The following is a 16,612-nucleotide window of genomic DNA, read 5'->3' on the forward strand; positions in this document are numbered from 1 at the left end:
TACAGTAGTCCTACCTCATCCATGGGGGTTACCTTCCTTGGGTAGCTAAGCCCGCCAGAGGATGCCCAAAACTGCAGATAGAACCCTATATATGATATGCTTTTTGCTATGCATATGTACCTATGATAAAGTTTAGTTTATAAATTAGGCACAGTCAAGAGATTGACAGCAATAACTAATAATAAAATAACAACACACCAATGTTACTACCTTTACACCTTGGGGCCATTATTAAGTAAAAATAAGGATGACTTGAACACAAGCCTCGCGATAGGGAGAGTTGATCTGATAACTGAGTCGACATCTAAGTGGCTGATGGATGGTTGCATCTACAATATGGATACACCGGATAAAGGGAGGTTTCATGTCCCAGGTGGGATAGGGCAGGACGGCTTGAGATTTCATCATGCCACTCAGAACGGCATGCAATTTAAAACTTATAAATTTTTTATTTCTGGATATTTTATTTAATATTTTCAGACTTAAGTTGACTGCCAATAACTGAAACTGCAGAAAGTTAAACCTCAGATAAGGGAGGACTACTGTAGTCTATCAGGTAATATCTCCGAAGAAACTGGTAGTGGGGTGGGGAGGTAGGACAGGGAAGGGAAGGCCAAGCCAGGGTATGATATCAGAGTCCCACAGAATCTAACTCTTAATCCTGCAAGAAGACCACCTTGACTAGGGCAAGGGTTAAGAATAGATCCCAGGCTGGGCGTGGTGGCTCATGCCTGTAATCCCAGCACTTTGGGAGATCAAAGCAGGAGGATGGCTTGAGTCCAGGAGTTCAAGACCAGTCTGGGCAAAAAGTGAGATCCCTGTCCACCCCCATCTCTACAAAAAATAAAAACAATTAGCTGGGAGTGGTGGCACTCACCTATAGTCCCAACTACTAGGAAGGCTGAAGCAGGAGGATCGCTTGAGCCCAGGAGTTTACTACCTTTACATCCACTGCTCTTCAGCCTGGATGACAGCAAGATCCTGTCTAAAAAAAAAAAAAAAAAAAAAAAATCCCAGGAGATAGCACTTCTGGCTCTAGGGCCAACAGATTTGGCAGCCTGAGAGCAGTTTTGTGATTAAAAAACAAAACAAAACAAAACAAAAAAGCTGCAAATACTGGTTGGGGGACATCACACTGAGGGAAGGTTCTGTGGGGAAAAGGGATCCCATATGCCGTGGGTGGAGCACAAACAGTTGCAAGAACAGCTAAAGCTAACTTAGGTAAAGGGGTATCTCAATTAAGATTGCATTTGGCTGCATGTAATAGAAATCTGACGCAGTGCCTAACCAAAAGAGTTTATGTTCCCAATATACCAAGAAGTTCAGAGATTGGCAGTGCAGGATTAATAATTAATATAGCAGCTTCTCGATGTTATCAGTCAACAACATGCCAGCTCCGCCTTGCTTGTTGCTGCATGATTGCGAGATGGCTCTACTGCCTCCAGCCTCACATCTGCATTCCTGGCAGGAAGAAGAGGACCAGAACAGAAAAGGCTGTATGTCTAATAGGAAAGCAAATATTTTCCAGAAACCTCTAGCAGACTTCTGGTTTCTTTCCTATTGGCCATAACTGAATCACATAATTACCTTTAGACGTAAGGAATTCTGGGAAGGCGGCATATGGTTCCCTTGAAAAGAATAACTTTTCATTCTTTGCTTTTTTTTTTTTTTTTTTTTTTTTAATGGAGATGAGAGAATGGGCAATGACTGGGAATATGGTGGTGTCTACCCAATAGGGGATTTTTTTTTTTTTTTTTTTTGGTAAAAATATAATAGTAGGCTTTAGGAGCTTCCTAAGACAAGATTTAAGTACAGACAGCTTAGATATCTGAGGGATGGTGCCAGAACTGGCCAATGAGGAATTGAGGTAGGGCTAGTTTATGGGCAGTGACCTGTACAGTTAGTTGCACAGGGCCCTGCATGTGGAAGGGCCCTATGTTTGGTTTCATGCTGTGTTTGGTCACTGAGCACTCACATTCTGTCTTTGGACTTGTGTTATTAAGTCTGATGGGACAATGGAGCATATGTGTTTTTTGGACTTGTGTTATTAAGTCTGATGGGACAATGGAGCATATGTGAAGTGGCAGCACACGCCCTTGTTGGCTCAGGCTCATGGTACAGCGTGCAATGAGCAATGTGCATGCCAAGCAGTTAGTTGCACAGGCCAGGATGGGACCTGGGCCCAGATCGGTGGTAGCGATGATGGTGATAGCAGCAGCAGAAGCAGCAACTGTGGAGACAGCAGCCATAGCCCTGGAGACAGGAGAAGCTCTACACGAAGGCAATGCTAGGATTCATGTCGGGAGGTCAGTTTGCTGGTCTATCCCTGGAGCCCATTTCTGGGGCAACTGCACAAATCGTAACTTCTTGGCTAGAAACTGCTGGTTGTCAGGCAGTCAAACTTTATCAGTAAACTATTACAAAAATAAAAATGTACATGTAGACATTGCAATGAAACTTGTCGGGGAGTTATTAAGATTCTCCAGAATTTAGAATCCCTGGTTTTGGAAACTACCACAACACTGCAAAACAAATATTCACAAGGTTAGAAACAGAAATTAAATTTAAAGACAATCTCATTTGGTGAAAAAAACACAGTATTTTCATATAAAGCAATGGATGAATCAATTATTGATGAAGAAGACATTTAAAATTAAATTTTCTCTTGTAATTGAACATACAGTGATAGAATGCATAAACAGGTGTTTGCATTTTCAACAAATCATAAAGCCAGTTTCTTGTAAAACCTCCACAAGTTACAGAGAATGTAAGAGGAAATGAAAGACCATTGTACAATTTGCATTTAAAATAAAATTCAGACTTACATGAAACTGGTTTGTATGAAGAGTTAAGTCTTTTTAGAAAAATTATTCTAAAAGAATTGTCAGCTCTCGATGTACTAATATATATAATTTATCAGACATTTATCCCAATGTCATCACTGCCTACAAAATACTCCTTACAGCTCCAGTAACATTCACATCATCAGAAAAATCTTCCTTAAAATTAAAATTACCAAATTTATTTGCCATCTTGCATATTCCAAGAGCAACTCATGTGGCTTTCAATTATATCAATTAAAAATGAAGTTGCCGGCCGGGCGCGGTGGCTCAAGCCTGTAATCCCAGCACTTTGGGAGGCTGAGACAGGCGGATCACGAGGTCAGGAGATCGAGACCATCCTGGCTAACACGGTGAAACCCCGTCTCTACTAAAAATACAAGAAAATTAGCCGGGCGAGGTGGCGGGCGCCTGTAGTCCCAGTTACTCGGGAGGCTGAGGCAGGAGAATGGCGTGAACCCGGGGGGTGCGGAGCTTGCAGTGAGCCGAGATCGCACCACTGCACTCCAGCCTGGGGCACAGAGCAAGACTCTGTCTCAAAAAAAAAAAAAAAAAAAAAAATGAAGTTGCCAAAAGTATAAATTTTGATGACCTAGTAAACAAATTTGCAGAAGTGAGCCAGAAGAACCTCATGATCAATCAAGATACACTAATAAAGTACAGACATCCTCAGGTTCTGCATCGACGGATTCAACCAAGTGAGGATGGAAAATATTCAGAAAAGAAAAACCAATTAAAAAAAATACCACAATAACAAACAATACACACTAAAAAATACAATATGACAACTATTTACATAGCATTTATGTTGTATTAGGTATTATAAGTAGTCTAGACAGTAAAGTATGCAGGAGGACATATGTAGGTTATATGCAAATACAATGCCATTTTATATAAGAGACTTAAGCATCTGAGAATTTTGTTATCCAAGGGGGTTCCTGGAACTGATTCCCCTTGGATACCAAGGGATGACTGTATTGGCGGTGGTGGTAGCAGTGGTATTGTTACAAAAATGAGAGAAGAAACTCATAGACAGAAGATAAATAATAAATACATTATTATATTATATAAGCTTAGGACACCAAAAATATTTTCTTCAATTCGTAATTCTACTTTGTTACCTATGCATCACGATTACCCTTTGTTATGGACTGAACTGTGGTCACCCAAGATTCATATGTTGAATCCTTAACCCTTAATGTGACTGTATTTGGAGATAGGGCCTTTAAGGAGGTCATTAAGGTTAAATGAGGCCTTAATGGTGGGTCCTAATTCAATAGCACCGGTGTCCTAATAAGAAGAGGAAGAGACAGCAGAGACAGCGCTCACTGAGCCAGCACACCAGGAAAGACCATGTGAAGACATGGTGAGAAGGTGGTTGTCTACAAGCCAGGAAGAGAGCCCTCAGCAGAAACCAACTCTCCTGGCACCTTCCTCTGGGCCTTCAAGCCACCAGAACTGTGAGAAAATAAATGTCTGTTGTTTAAGCTACCATCTGTGGTATTTTACGACAATGCAAGCTAACTAATATGTATGCCCCATTACATTTTACCCATTACATTTTATAAGTAAGAATTTTTTTTTTTTTGAGATGGAGTTTCACTCTTGTTGCCCAGGCTGGAGTACAATGGCATGATCTCTGCTCACTGCAACCTCCGCCCCCCAGGTTCAAGTGATTCTCCTGCCTCAGCCTCCTGAGTAGCTGGGATTACAGGCACGCATCACACGCCCAGCTAATTTTTGTATTTTTGGTAGACATGGGGTTTCACCATTTTGGTCAGGCTGGTCTCGAACTCCTGACCTCGTGATCCACCCGCCTTAGCCTCCCAAAGTGCTGGGATTACAGGCGTGAGCCACCGCGCCCGGCCCAGAAAATATTTTTAAGGAAAAAAAACTTTATATTTTAGTGCCTTTACTGACATTTTCCTCTTACTTTTAAACAAGGGGCTCAACATTTTCATTTTGCACCAGGCAAACTACAAATTACAGAGGCGACTGTACTCTGAATTGAGGTCACACTCTGTGCCTCCCCTACGGCCTCAGAGCGATGGTCTCCCTGCTTCTGTCTGCTTCTTCTCTCTCTAGATCAGCTGCTTCCACCCTGACTCAAGTACACAACATCCACCCACTAATTCTGTCTCCATTTCTGAGAGAAAGAATCTAATTGGCTTAGCCCAGCCCATGCATTTGCTAGTCCAGGGTCAGGTGTCCTGTTCCAATGGGCTGAGGACACCTGGCTGTCCAGGCCCACACTTGCTGGGGCTCAGGTGGAAGGCAGTTTCAGAGGAGATGGCATGGACTGGACTTGTACTTCCAACTGAGGCACTTACGATGCTTTCACAGAGGATTGTCTGGCTTCGATGCTCCACTTCCTTTTACAAGGTGTTTAGCAGCTTCACTCCAAAAGAGAAATATAACCAATCACAGCTTAAAAAGCAGAAACCAATGCCCTGGCCTCAGAAGTATCTCAGGGCTGTCTTGCTCAGCTTTCCATTGACAAAGAACCCATTAAGAACAGGACTGGGGGAGATTTTCAACAGCATAATGCAAATGCTCGTAGGTTTTTAGTAAAGGGCACTCTAAACTCATTTTAGCATGGATTTTTGACATCCTGTCTCAACATTAAACCATGCTTCAAAAAAGTTAAACAGCAGCACTTTGGGAGCTCGAAGTGGGCAGATCACCTGAGGTCGGGAGTTTGAGACCAGCTTGGCCAACATGGTGAAACCCTGTCTCTTCTAAAAATGCAAAAGAATTAGTGCCGGGTGTGGTAGCATGCACCTGCAATCCCAGCTATTATGGAGACTGAGGCATGAGAATCGCTTGAACCTGAGAGGCAGAGGTTGTAGGGAACCAAGATTGCACCACTGCACTCCAGCAAGATTATGCCTCAAAAAAACGTTAGGCAGCAAAAATATAAATAAAAATAGAAATATTCATATTTTCTACAAAGACAAATTTTAAGAACATGTTTTTGGTAAGAAATCAGATTTATCATTAAAAAGCAGTGAAAGCAAGACCCTTGCTGTACACTTTTGGAAGCAAATTTGAAAGATTCCTGTTGAAATAAAAGTAGAAATTAAAATCATTGAATAGTAAAATATTTTATATAGTAACACCTCAGTTACCTAGAAGTAGGACTTAAGGGCAACTCCTGCCATCTGGAATACAGCAACGGAACTAAATTCCCTGAGGCACTGAAATAGTTTTCACAAAATCAGTTCACTGAAGCTCATTTGTTTTAGTTGTAGAAGAGGGACTCAGTCAGAACCTATTCACCCTTACTATTCACTGTCTAAATAACTTTGATTATCCAGTTTGCCACCCGCAGCAGATTAAAACCAACAATTTACTAGGGTAGCAGGGTGCTGCTATAATATAGAGAGTGATTATTGACATCAGGGAGGAAACGGGAAAGGAGGAACTGTCAAACCAGTTTGGAGATATTCAGTGCATACATGCATCCATGTACTTTTCTTAATGCACCTTTCTTACATACATTTAATTAGCATGGGCTGAATGCCAACTATTAGCCTATGACTGTGCTAGGTGCACAGAATACAGAGATTAAGAACTCAGTGTCTGCCCTTAGGGGCTTCTAATCTAGCAGAAAGGTTGACAAATAAAAAGGCAATTACAATATAATGTGGAGAATGATTAAGTGCCTGATTCGGGCTTAAATCAGAAGATAAGCTAAAATGCATTTCAAGTATTTCAGGTAAGACATCTGAAACCCCAAATTAAGATCGGGGTAGTGGGGATGCAGAAATGTGTAAGACCGAACGATGATGGAGGTAGAATTTGCACTGCAGGATGATGGATTGAGGTGAAGGGCAAGGGAAAAAAAAGAGTCCAGGATGTCACTCAGATTTTTGACTTTTGTGAAGAAAGAGTTAGAGGCTCCAGTCTCTCCGGAGGGCATCACCTCATTACAGCTGACATTTTAAATGAAGACTTGGGAATCACTGACAAAAGGTCAGAGAAGTATGAAATCCATTTAGTAGCGACTTTCTCTGCTGGCGAAGAAAACACCTCGTCTTAAATGACTGTTTTACGGAGGAGGTTTTGTAAGTTCCTTGAGGGCAGGACACCCAACATTTATCCTTACGTCCCCAGTGCCCCAATACAGTAGATGCTTAGTGACAACATCTTTATTGGATTTATAGAAACCAATTTAGATCATCTTGACCTTTTCTAGTCATCTCCCTTTAGGGTGTAAGATAAAACTGAGGAAATTTATAGATGTCTTTGGTCCTTGAGCAGATAACGGTCGGCTCTAGACATATTTCTCTTTCAAAAAAAATTTTCTTAGGAGAACTGAAAAGTCGATGTTGTTGTCTTATTGAATCAGATCTTAAGACCCTGACAAGCAACCTTTCCATCTCTTCAGGTTTTCAGCTCCTTTGAGAGTAGCAGACACCAATTAGCTTCCTGACTGGCTCTGGGGTGTTGAGAGAGGCAAGCAGTGGCACCTCAGGGCACCAGAGCAGCCCTCTGTCCCCACAGGCACTCTGCATGCTGACAGGTCCGGAAAAAGACTGTCATACCCTGAAGAAAAGGAGGCCTCATTCGGCTGACCTTGGGGAATAAAATGTCCCCTGAAACCTTTTAGACCCCTAGAAGATTCCTCTGGGGCTTCTCCTGGAAAAAAAGCTTGAGAGGCAACTTGTGAACAATTAAGTCATGACGCACTTAAAAAGAAAAGCTCAGAATTAGGTCAGAATTGGACAGGGGGAAAGAACCGTCTTGATGTGTTATGAAGCTTTTCAGAAACTGTTTCCATGATTTTTATCACTGACATCTATTGGAGTAATGTTATTTTTTATTTGAATATTTAATTTTCAAAGCTAAAGCCTGAGAAATAGAAGCATTTTATCTTTTACAAATAGCTGTGAGTCATGGTTTATATGTCTTGAGTTTTTCTCAGCTTTAAAATCTCAGTTGGTTGTGAAGTGGGGGAGAAAAACAAAATAATGAAATTGCACCAGGAAAACTAACTTCCAAAAACACTCCCAACAATGTTCCTTCTTGCATATGAAAGATATGTTATTACATCAGATTGCCACGTTTGTGAGCTTGAATAGCAGATGTCCTCATTACAAAATCTCTGACTAAGATGAACGTGGTGCTGCAGGGGATGGGTGCTAGAACTAAAACTAAACTGGACAGTGGGCCTTCTGGGTGGAGATTTATGTCCCTTGGCTGGAGGAAGCATGGTTGTGTGTGTGAAAATTCTTTTGAATTTTCCTGAAGCAGCTGTGATTTTCTGCAAAGCTGAACCCGAGGTGAGCTGTTTCCATTTCAGTCACCTCTTCATGGGGAGGTCACTTTGGAAGCATTTATCTGGTATGGGGGCCAAGACTCCTGGTAAGGGGGAGGCAGATGCAGAAGGAGCCCGTCTGGAGGGATGGGGTTCTCATCACCTCTCCCTGGCCTTGCTGCCTCCAACCAGGGGCCATGGTGACTATGAAGGGACGCAGTTAGTCCAGAGCCACCCTGGGAAAGATGTGACCTGCAGCCTGGCAGGCCAAGGACGTGTAGGGGGCTGCACCAGGCACAGCTAGTAACCCTACTCCGTTTCTGAACGTACGCGGGGCCGCTGCCAATGTAAAGCTCCCTGTTAAGAACAGGTCCTGGCCCTCAGCTGAGGGTCACGAAGAAATGACAGACTTTCCTGGCAAGACTGTGGGGATCAGATCCAGCCATTTTTAGATGTAAATGTCTGGCTTTGCCTGCAGCATTTCAAGGAAGACTTGACTGCTGTGCTTTGCCGCCCTCCGCCCCGCTCCCCTGCACTTACCCACCCACCTCGCCTGCGCTGATCCGCAGACGCGCGCGGGGAAGGGCACGCGCGATGCTTTCCCACGCGCTCAGCGGGCGCCGCTCACTGGAAACTCGCTCCGGATTCCGAACCCGAGAGCAGAGCAGAGCAGAGCAGAGGGAAGCCCCTTTGCTGTGGATGCAAGGGCGGCCTGAGCAGCTCCTTAGTGGAGAGCAACGAACACACTGAAATCTCGGAGCCTTCTCTGTCAAAGACATGTCGAGTTTGTGCATTCTGAGATCAATTCTGGGCTTTTCTGAAATTTTACTGGGGGTCCCAAAATTTAATTCGGAGGCGTTGCCTTCCGTTCTTCCCCTGAAAATAGAGATATGACACAGAAATCTTTGTTTACTAGCTCCCTTTCCCATCAGATATGTAGGGTCTTTATAAAATCCTTGTAAACTTTGAAACTTTAATAATTTTTATTCTACATACCATGGGCCTCAAATAGTACTTAAAAGGCAAACATGAAGATTGAAACATTTGCTTATACTATTGCACATTTGTATTTCGGATTCTATACAAACAAAAACGGCTTCCATAAGTGAGCATCTGTTTCCTATCTAACAGTATTAAAATGTTATAAAAATTCACACACCACTTGCAACTACCGAGTTTCCTTTGGTTCTTTTAAACAATTAAAATTAAATCATAATGGTTCACAGGTTGTATGAGCTCCCTTTTCTGTGACTGGGTTGAAGAGCTTTCCTTATCGACACTAGTCTTATTGGTCCTTAATTTCAGCTAGATAGACATCTCATGGAATTATTCATCTTCAGCTGTACTCATCTGGTTTCACTTCTTCATTTCAAATGCATTTTGAATGTTCTCATCTGAGCTTATATGCTGTGCCTGTCCTTAATAGCACTGTTGGAAAGATACTGTTCACTGAATTCTCACCATTCCATCCTAATTACTTTTTCTTTGAGGCTTTGGTCTTTACAATAGCCTAGAGGCCTCTCTGATCCTGAGGGTGGTGCCAGTAACAGAGTAAATGTGCTCCTAATAGAATTTCCACATTTTTCCTTTAAAAATACTTTTAAAATGTCACAAGTAATATATATTCATGATGAAAACTGAAAGTAGGTAAGCAGAAATAAAAACTATGCACTTATATGTACATATTTATAAATATGAATATGTTAAATGTATGCATACTTATAAAAATGTGATACCTTCCATTTTAAAAACATTTTTCTGCTAAATAAAGCATGAACACTTTCCTTTATTCTAATGGCTACTGAATTTGTCCATACAGATGTAATAAAATCAATTCAATTAATTATTGTTGGAGATGCAAATTACTGAAAAATATTTGCTATAGGAAATACAACAATGAACATCTTATATTCTTGTGCATTTGCCCAATTATTTTTATAAGATAAATTTTCTGGGACCCAATTTCATTTTGACCAGAGATTTTACTCATGGCTATAACCTGCCACCTTCAATGGGAGCTGATTTTGCTGATACAGAAGATAGTATTGCCTCTACTGAGTTCTTCATATTAGTTCCTCTGACTTGAGCCTTCATTCTAGTTACAGTCTCTCTGAAAATTTCTCATTTTGGGTTTTCTATTCCTTTACTAGAGACTATATGGAGCTTGGCCAAAGTGGCCTTTATAATTTCCCCATTTCCCCTTACGTTTCAACATCCTTCCTCTGCCTTCTCTTTAAATGCCCACAAATCTAGGCATAATTCTGTTCTTGACTTCCCTTCTTTGTAGTCTATGCTCTCCCTTAGCTAGTTTGTCCTCTGATTCTATTTATGAGAATGATTCATCCTTAAGCTCTTTTTCCCCAATTTTTTGATTTGTATTCCCATATATTCCTTGGTATCTTCCCATGATGATAGTGCAAATATCTTAAAGTTAGTATTCCCCAGACTCAATACTTTATTCCAAACTCCCAGCAAAACAAAAACAAGTGAAAATAAAAAACAAAACCAACCCCACCTCCCAAACAAAATAACTCATTTTCTTCTTCCATATTCTCTCTTTTAAAGTTGAAGGTGCCCACTGATCCACCATCAAAGGGTCATTCAGATTCAGATTGAATAGACATTTATTGATTGTATCAAATCATGTTAGTTTCCTGCTTAAAACTCTCTAGTGGCTTCCCATTGCCATTGAAGTGTAACTCAAACTCCTTACAGGAACCATCAGGCTTCTGTGATCTGGCCTCTGTCTGTCTCCTGCCCAGATCTTCTCCCAGGCTTCTCCTGCCTTTCTATGATCAGCTGCCTGCTTTCTGACCTTCTGTTCAAAGTACAAGTGGACGTGCATCTCAGAGACTGAGCACTTGCTCTTCCTTTGGCCAGAACCCCTTTTTGGATTATGTATTTGGTATTGTAACTAACAACTCATTGCCAACCCAAGAGCATTTCGATTTTCTGCTATATGTTTTTCTTTTGGAAGTTTTCTAGTTTTGAATTTCACATTTAGTCTATGATCTATTTTGAGTTAATTTTTGTGAAAGGTAGGTCTTTGTCTAGATTCTTCTTCTTCTTTTTTTTTTTTTTTGCATTATCTATCCAATTGTTCTAGCACCATTTGTTGAATGCTCAATCCTTTCTCCATTGAATTGCCTTTGGGCCTTTGTCGAGGATCAGTTAAATATTGTGTGGGTCTATTTTTGAGGACTAATTAATATAAATTTAAAGATTCCTTTATTCAAACATTCTATCAGCAAATATTTCATTCAGCAACTACTATATGATCAGTACTGCTTTAGGTACTGGGAACATATCAGTGAAAAACAAAATCTCTGCCTTCCTGGAGTTTACATTCTACAAGTCAAGCGATGTATGACTATGCGAATATTTTTAGAGTTATTCACGTGTCTTTCCCAGGTAAGTATGGCACACACTCCTATGCCTCAGTGTCTTTGCTCACACTTTCCATGCACTTGTTGGCTCATCACAATTTTGCACTGGGTGCTGCACACTGTGCGATGGGGATATGAAGACATTTCCTTTCCCTCCTCTCTCTTTTCATTTTACTTTCACTTTTTCTATTTATCAAAAAAGTGCAATAATATAATTCTTAGATTTAGGCATACCTGAGAAATTAAGTGCAGTAAGAAATGAGATATTGGCTAAGTTACATTTGAGAACATATTTTGATACTTCCAGCAAAGAAACCTCCATTCTAATGATAATTGCCTCTGGGGTTTTCTGAGCAACTGGGATAAGGCCAGATAATATTTATTTGGATTGAAAGGTGATAATAGGCAATGTTTTAAAAGTGTAAACCTAGCATTTATTTATACCTGTCTGATGCATAGTTTTTCTAGTAATGTTCAGTCCTGGTCTAGGAGTCAGAAAGAGATTTACGGAAATAAGTTAGCTTTTGAGTCTCATTTGTACAGTGTTTCCTTTTCTGGCAACCCAAAAACTTCATTAAGGAGAAAAGAAGGAAGTAAAAAGGACTTGCTTAAGCATCATCTCCATGAAGAAGGGGGAGGGGAAGATGACATTTCTAGACTGGAACTCATTTTTTGTAAGGATGAGAACTCAGAGGTGTCACTCTGGTGCTGAGTCCTCAGGGGGGAACTTCTGGGCTCCTGTGTGTCCCATTCTAGGATGGTATATTTGTCTGTTTTTATGCTGCCAATAAAGACATACCCAAAACTTAGAACAAAAAGAGGTTTAATTGGACTTACAGTTCCAATTGGCTGGGGAGGCCTCAGAATCATGGCAGGAGCCGAAAGACACTTTTTACATGGTGGTGGCAAGAGAAAAATGAGGAGGAAGCGAAAGTGGAAACCCCTGATAAACCCATCAGATCTCAAGAGACTTATTCACTATCACAAGAATAGCATGGAAAAGACCAGCCCCCATAATTCAATTACTTCCCCCAGGTCCCTTCCACAACACATGGGAATTTTGGGAGATACAACTGAAGTTGAGATTTGAATGGGGACACAGTCAAACCATATCAGATGAGTATTACTTGGCTCCTCTTCACTGTATACAAAGGGCAAGTTTATGGCAGTATATGAAAAATAGAGAATGAGTTGCAAGCTAGTCAATTGCATGGAATAAAAAAGAAAGAAGGCCCGGCGCGGTGGCTCAAGCCTGTAATCCCAGCACTTTGGGAGGCCGAGACGGGCGGATCACGAGGTCAGGAGTTCGAGACCATCCTGGCTAACACGGTGAAACCCCGTCTCTACTAAAAAATACAAAAAACTAGCCGGGCGAGGTGGCGGGCGCCTGTAGTCCCGGCTACTCGGGAGGCTGAGGCAGGAGAATGGCATAAAAACCTGGGAGGCAGAGCTTGCAGTGAGCTGAGATCCGGCCACTGCACTCCAGCCTGGGCAACACAGCGAGACTCCGTCTCAAAAAAAAAAAAAAAAAAAAAAAAAAAAAGAAAGAAAAGTGATTTCAGGGCAGGCGCAGTGGCTCACACCTGTAATCCCAGCACTTTGGGAGGCCGAGGTGGGTGGATCATGAGGTCAGGAGATTGAGACTATCCTGGCTAACATGGTGAAACCCCATCTCTACTAAAAATACAAAAAATTTCCCGGGCGTGGTGGTGTGCCCCTATAGTCCCAGCTACTTGGGAGGCTGAGGCAGGAGAATGGCGTGAACCCGGGAGGTGGAGCTTGCAGTGAGCTGAGATCTGGCCACTGCACTCCAGCCTGGGTGACAGAGCGAGACCCCGTCTCAAAAAAAAAAAAAAACCCCAAAAAAACAGATTTCAAATATTGTTTTTTCATACTTCATATTAGGCATTGAGAAGTGAAAGGGACTTTAGAGACCATTTATCCCAACGCCCAGCCCTGTGGAGGAATCTGTCTACAAAAGCTGTAGCAGTAACCAGCCTGTACTTGAACCTTTCCAGTGACAGGAAACTCAGTACCTCAGAACTGCCACTTAATTATAGAAGACTCTTCCTTACTCAGAACTGAACTGTGCCTTCCACAGACTCCCAAATGTGTATCCTAATTTTATTCTCTGAAGCAACAGACATATATATCTAATGTCCTCATTTGCAAGAAAGTCCTTTGCATATGGTTATCAGGGGTTCACTAAGTCTTGGATTCTTTCTCTCTGCACTGCCCCTTAAGTTTTGGCTTCGAGACTTTTTAAAGTTGTTTCCTGGTTGGCTGAAGCCCTTGTTAAAGGTGTTGCTCAAAATGAACACAACACTCCTGGTATTTGAGCGAAGGGTTTAGTTGATGTGGGTTGCTAACAAGAGACTTTTTTTTTTTTTTTTTTTTTTGACAGGGTCTTGCTTTGCTGCCCAGGTTGGAATGCAATGGCACCATCATGGCTCCCTGCAGCCTTGACCCCTGGGCTCAAGCCATCCTGCTGCCTTGGCCTCTTGAGTAGCTGGGACCGCAGACACTTGTCACCACATCAGGTTAATGTTTTTGAATTTTAAGTAGAGACAGGGTCTTGTTAGTTGCCCAGGCTGGTCTCGAACTCCTGGGCTCAAGTGATCCTCCCGCCTCAGGCCTCCCAAAGTGCTAGAATTACAGGCATGAGCCACTGTGCCTACCCAAGAAACACCTTAATTATACTTAACTATAATTCTGTTTATATGAATGTCTTACCTATACTTCTGTTTATATGTTTATACTCCTTTTTCTCCCAGAGGTTAAATATTTAAAGTTCCTCATTATGCCTGGACTACAGATGTTTCTACGTGAAGGTGTTGTTTCAATCTGTAATTTCACAATATTTTATTTTGGAAGCTGGTGGCTACAAGCTGGCAGGAAACATGGACCTTAGGAAAAGCAAACACATTCTATTTGCTAATGGTCACTAAGCGATTGTAACCAAGGCAAACTGTTACAGAAAGGAACAATCAGCTGAACTGTAAAGGCAGAGCGTTTGAGAAATCCTAGCCCTTTTTCCCTGCATGCTGAAATCAGCTAACAGAGATAAACTATTAGCTGCTTCTTAAAAAAGGGATTTGTTTACACTACGTAATTTTTATCAGTGGGACAGCCTGTTTGCCTGCCTGAGATCTTATTACTTATTAATGCATTATTACCTGTGAGTAAGAAAAAGGTGCTTGCATTTCAGAAGTTTGTGTGAATCATGTGTCCTCCTCATTTCCTACCAGGGTTCAGGTATTTGTTTATTTTGAATAATGACAGATCTCAGTAAAGCTAAGGTTTTAAGCTCATGCCCTTCTGCATAGAAGCTAATCTGTCAATGGCTCTTTCCTGTTCAGAATTTTAGACTTAGTAAAAAGTTTGCAAACTAAGAGTTTTTATAAACAGAATATGACTTCTAATATACTTGTTTCTGAATTGCAAGGGAAAATGTATGACAGCTCTCACAATTTCAAATGCCTTGACCAACGTCACAAAGCTAATACTGATTATGGAACCCATGAGTATGACACTAAAATTCAGGGGCTTTGGGATTCCATTGTTGTTTTGCTTAATTAAATATACATACATTAGGGCATGTATACTATACATGCTCAGTCTAAAGAGGAATAACCAAAGGAAAACTGTTGTTTTCACCACCATTTAAGGAGACCATTGCCAATTCCAATGTGACCTCTGTCCTTGGTTCCCAAGTGGGAGCCACAATCTCAAACTTTTAGTCATTTCCTTGTCTTACCACATATATATGTATCCCTAAACAATATACTGTTTAATTTTCTATGTTTGCATATTTTATACAAGTGGAATTCTGCTCTCTGTGTTCTTTTAGAAATCAATCTTTTTGCTCAATATTATGTTTATGAGATTCATTCATGTTACCATGTGAAATTGTAGTTCATTTTCAAAGCTTCCTTATGCCAAGCCTTTGTGTTCTTTTGCATATTAAATAAATGAATGATGCTTCTATGAACATTCTTATATGTGTTTTTATTGCTGTTTTTATTGTTTTATTTACTGAGCACTTATTTTGTGTCAGGCACTGTTTTAAGTGCTTCAAATATATTGATTCATTTAAATCTCCTGCAGCCCTCTGAGGTATGTAAAATTATTATCCTCATTTCACTGATGAGGGAATTTAGACCAAAGAGGTTAAGTTGCCTGAGGTGACAAACCTAGAAAGCTACAGAGACCAAGCATCTCGGCTTCAAGAGTCTATCCTTGCAATCAATACACCATACTGATTCTTCTTTGGCTTATCAATCCCTCAGGCAGTCAATTTGAAAAGTTCTAAGGTGTGTTTCCATTTGTCCATATATCCTTTTGTTAATCAAATGCTGGCAAATTCTTTTTAAAGCAAAAAGTCAACAAATTTAATAGAGATCCAATACGCCACATCTCCTTTTTGGGGGCTTGGGGTTAAAATCTCTATCATTTTAAAAATTTTACTCTTATATCAAATATCCTGATGTTTTTGCATTTCAAATCAATTTCAGAATGGGCAAGAATGCACTTGCCTGAGAAGAAAGAATAATATGTAAATAATTTTAACTGTATGAGACCTTTAAGAGCAGTATCTAATTCATATGCCCCTCAAAATGAGTTCCAGGGACAGGCAAATGACCAATGGTGTTTATCCCCGTCAGTGCTCATCTGTCTCAGTGGCCTGTGCATGAAAACATAAACATGAGCCATATGTCTATCTTCTGAGTTGGTAGAAAGCCTCCGAATACCACCTAATCCAGAAAATGACAGATTGAGAAATCTAAAGAGATCTGTTGGGAGAATAAGGGAGAAAATGCCTCATCTGCTTCCAGTTGTAGCAAAGAGCCCGAGCTTCAGTTCCTTGGGACAGGAGCCTCCACCCATCAACACAAGCACAACAGAAAGCACTGCCAAACAGCCTCACACAGCAGCCCTCATCCCCTCCCTCAAGGGAGTCTTGCATGTAGCGATGCTGAAAGAACCTAAACTCACTGGCATGAAAATCAGAAGTGAAAACCAAGGGGAAAATTTATTAAAGATTAAAACTAGTAGGACTGAAGTTTTGCAGCCACCAAACAGGCCAAGGAGGCTGGAGGAACATCAGTCCTGCTGAGATGGTCAAA

General features: G+C 41.1%; 1 long non-coding RNA gene across 1 annotated transcript; it reads right to left on the reverse strand.

The window, feature by feature from the left end:
* Positions 1–438: 438 nt before the first annotated feature.
* Positions 439–12,710, reverse strand: LOC107129418 (uncharacterized). The gene is made up of 3 exons (XR_010586078.1): positions 12,324–12,710; positions 8,641–8,976; positions 439–1,461 (listed from the first exon to the last, which is right to left on the reverse strand). It is a non-coding gene; the product is annotated as an uncharacterized lncRNA (long non-coding RNA).
* Positions 12,711–16,612: the final 3,902 nt, after the last annotated feature.

This window comes from Macaca fascicularis, chromosome 4 (genome assembly GCF_037993035.2).
Source record: "Macaca fascicularis isolate 582-1 chromosome 4, T2T-MFA8v1.1".
Lineage (NCBI taxonomy): Eukaryota > Metazoa > Chordata > Mammalia > Primates > Cercopithecidae > Macaca > Macaca fascicularis.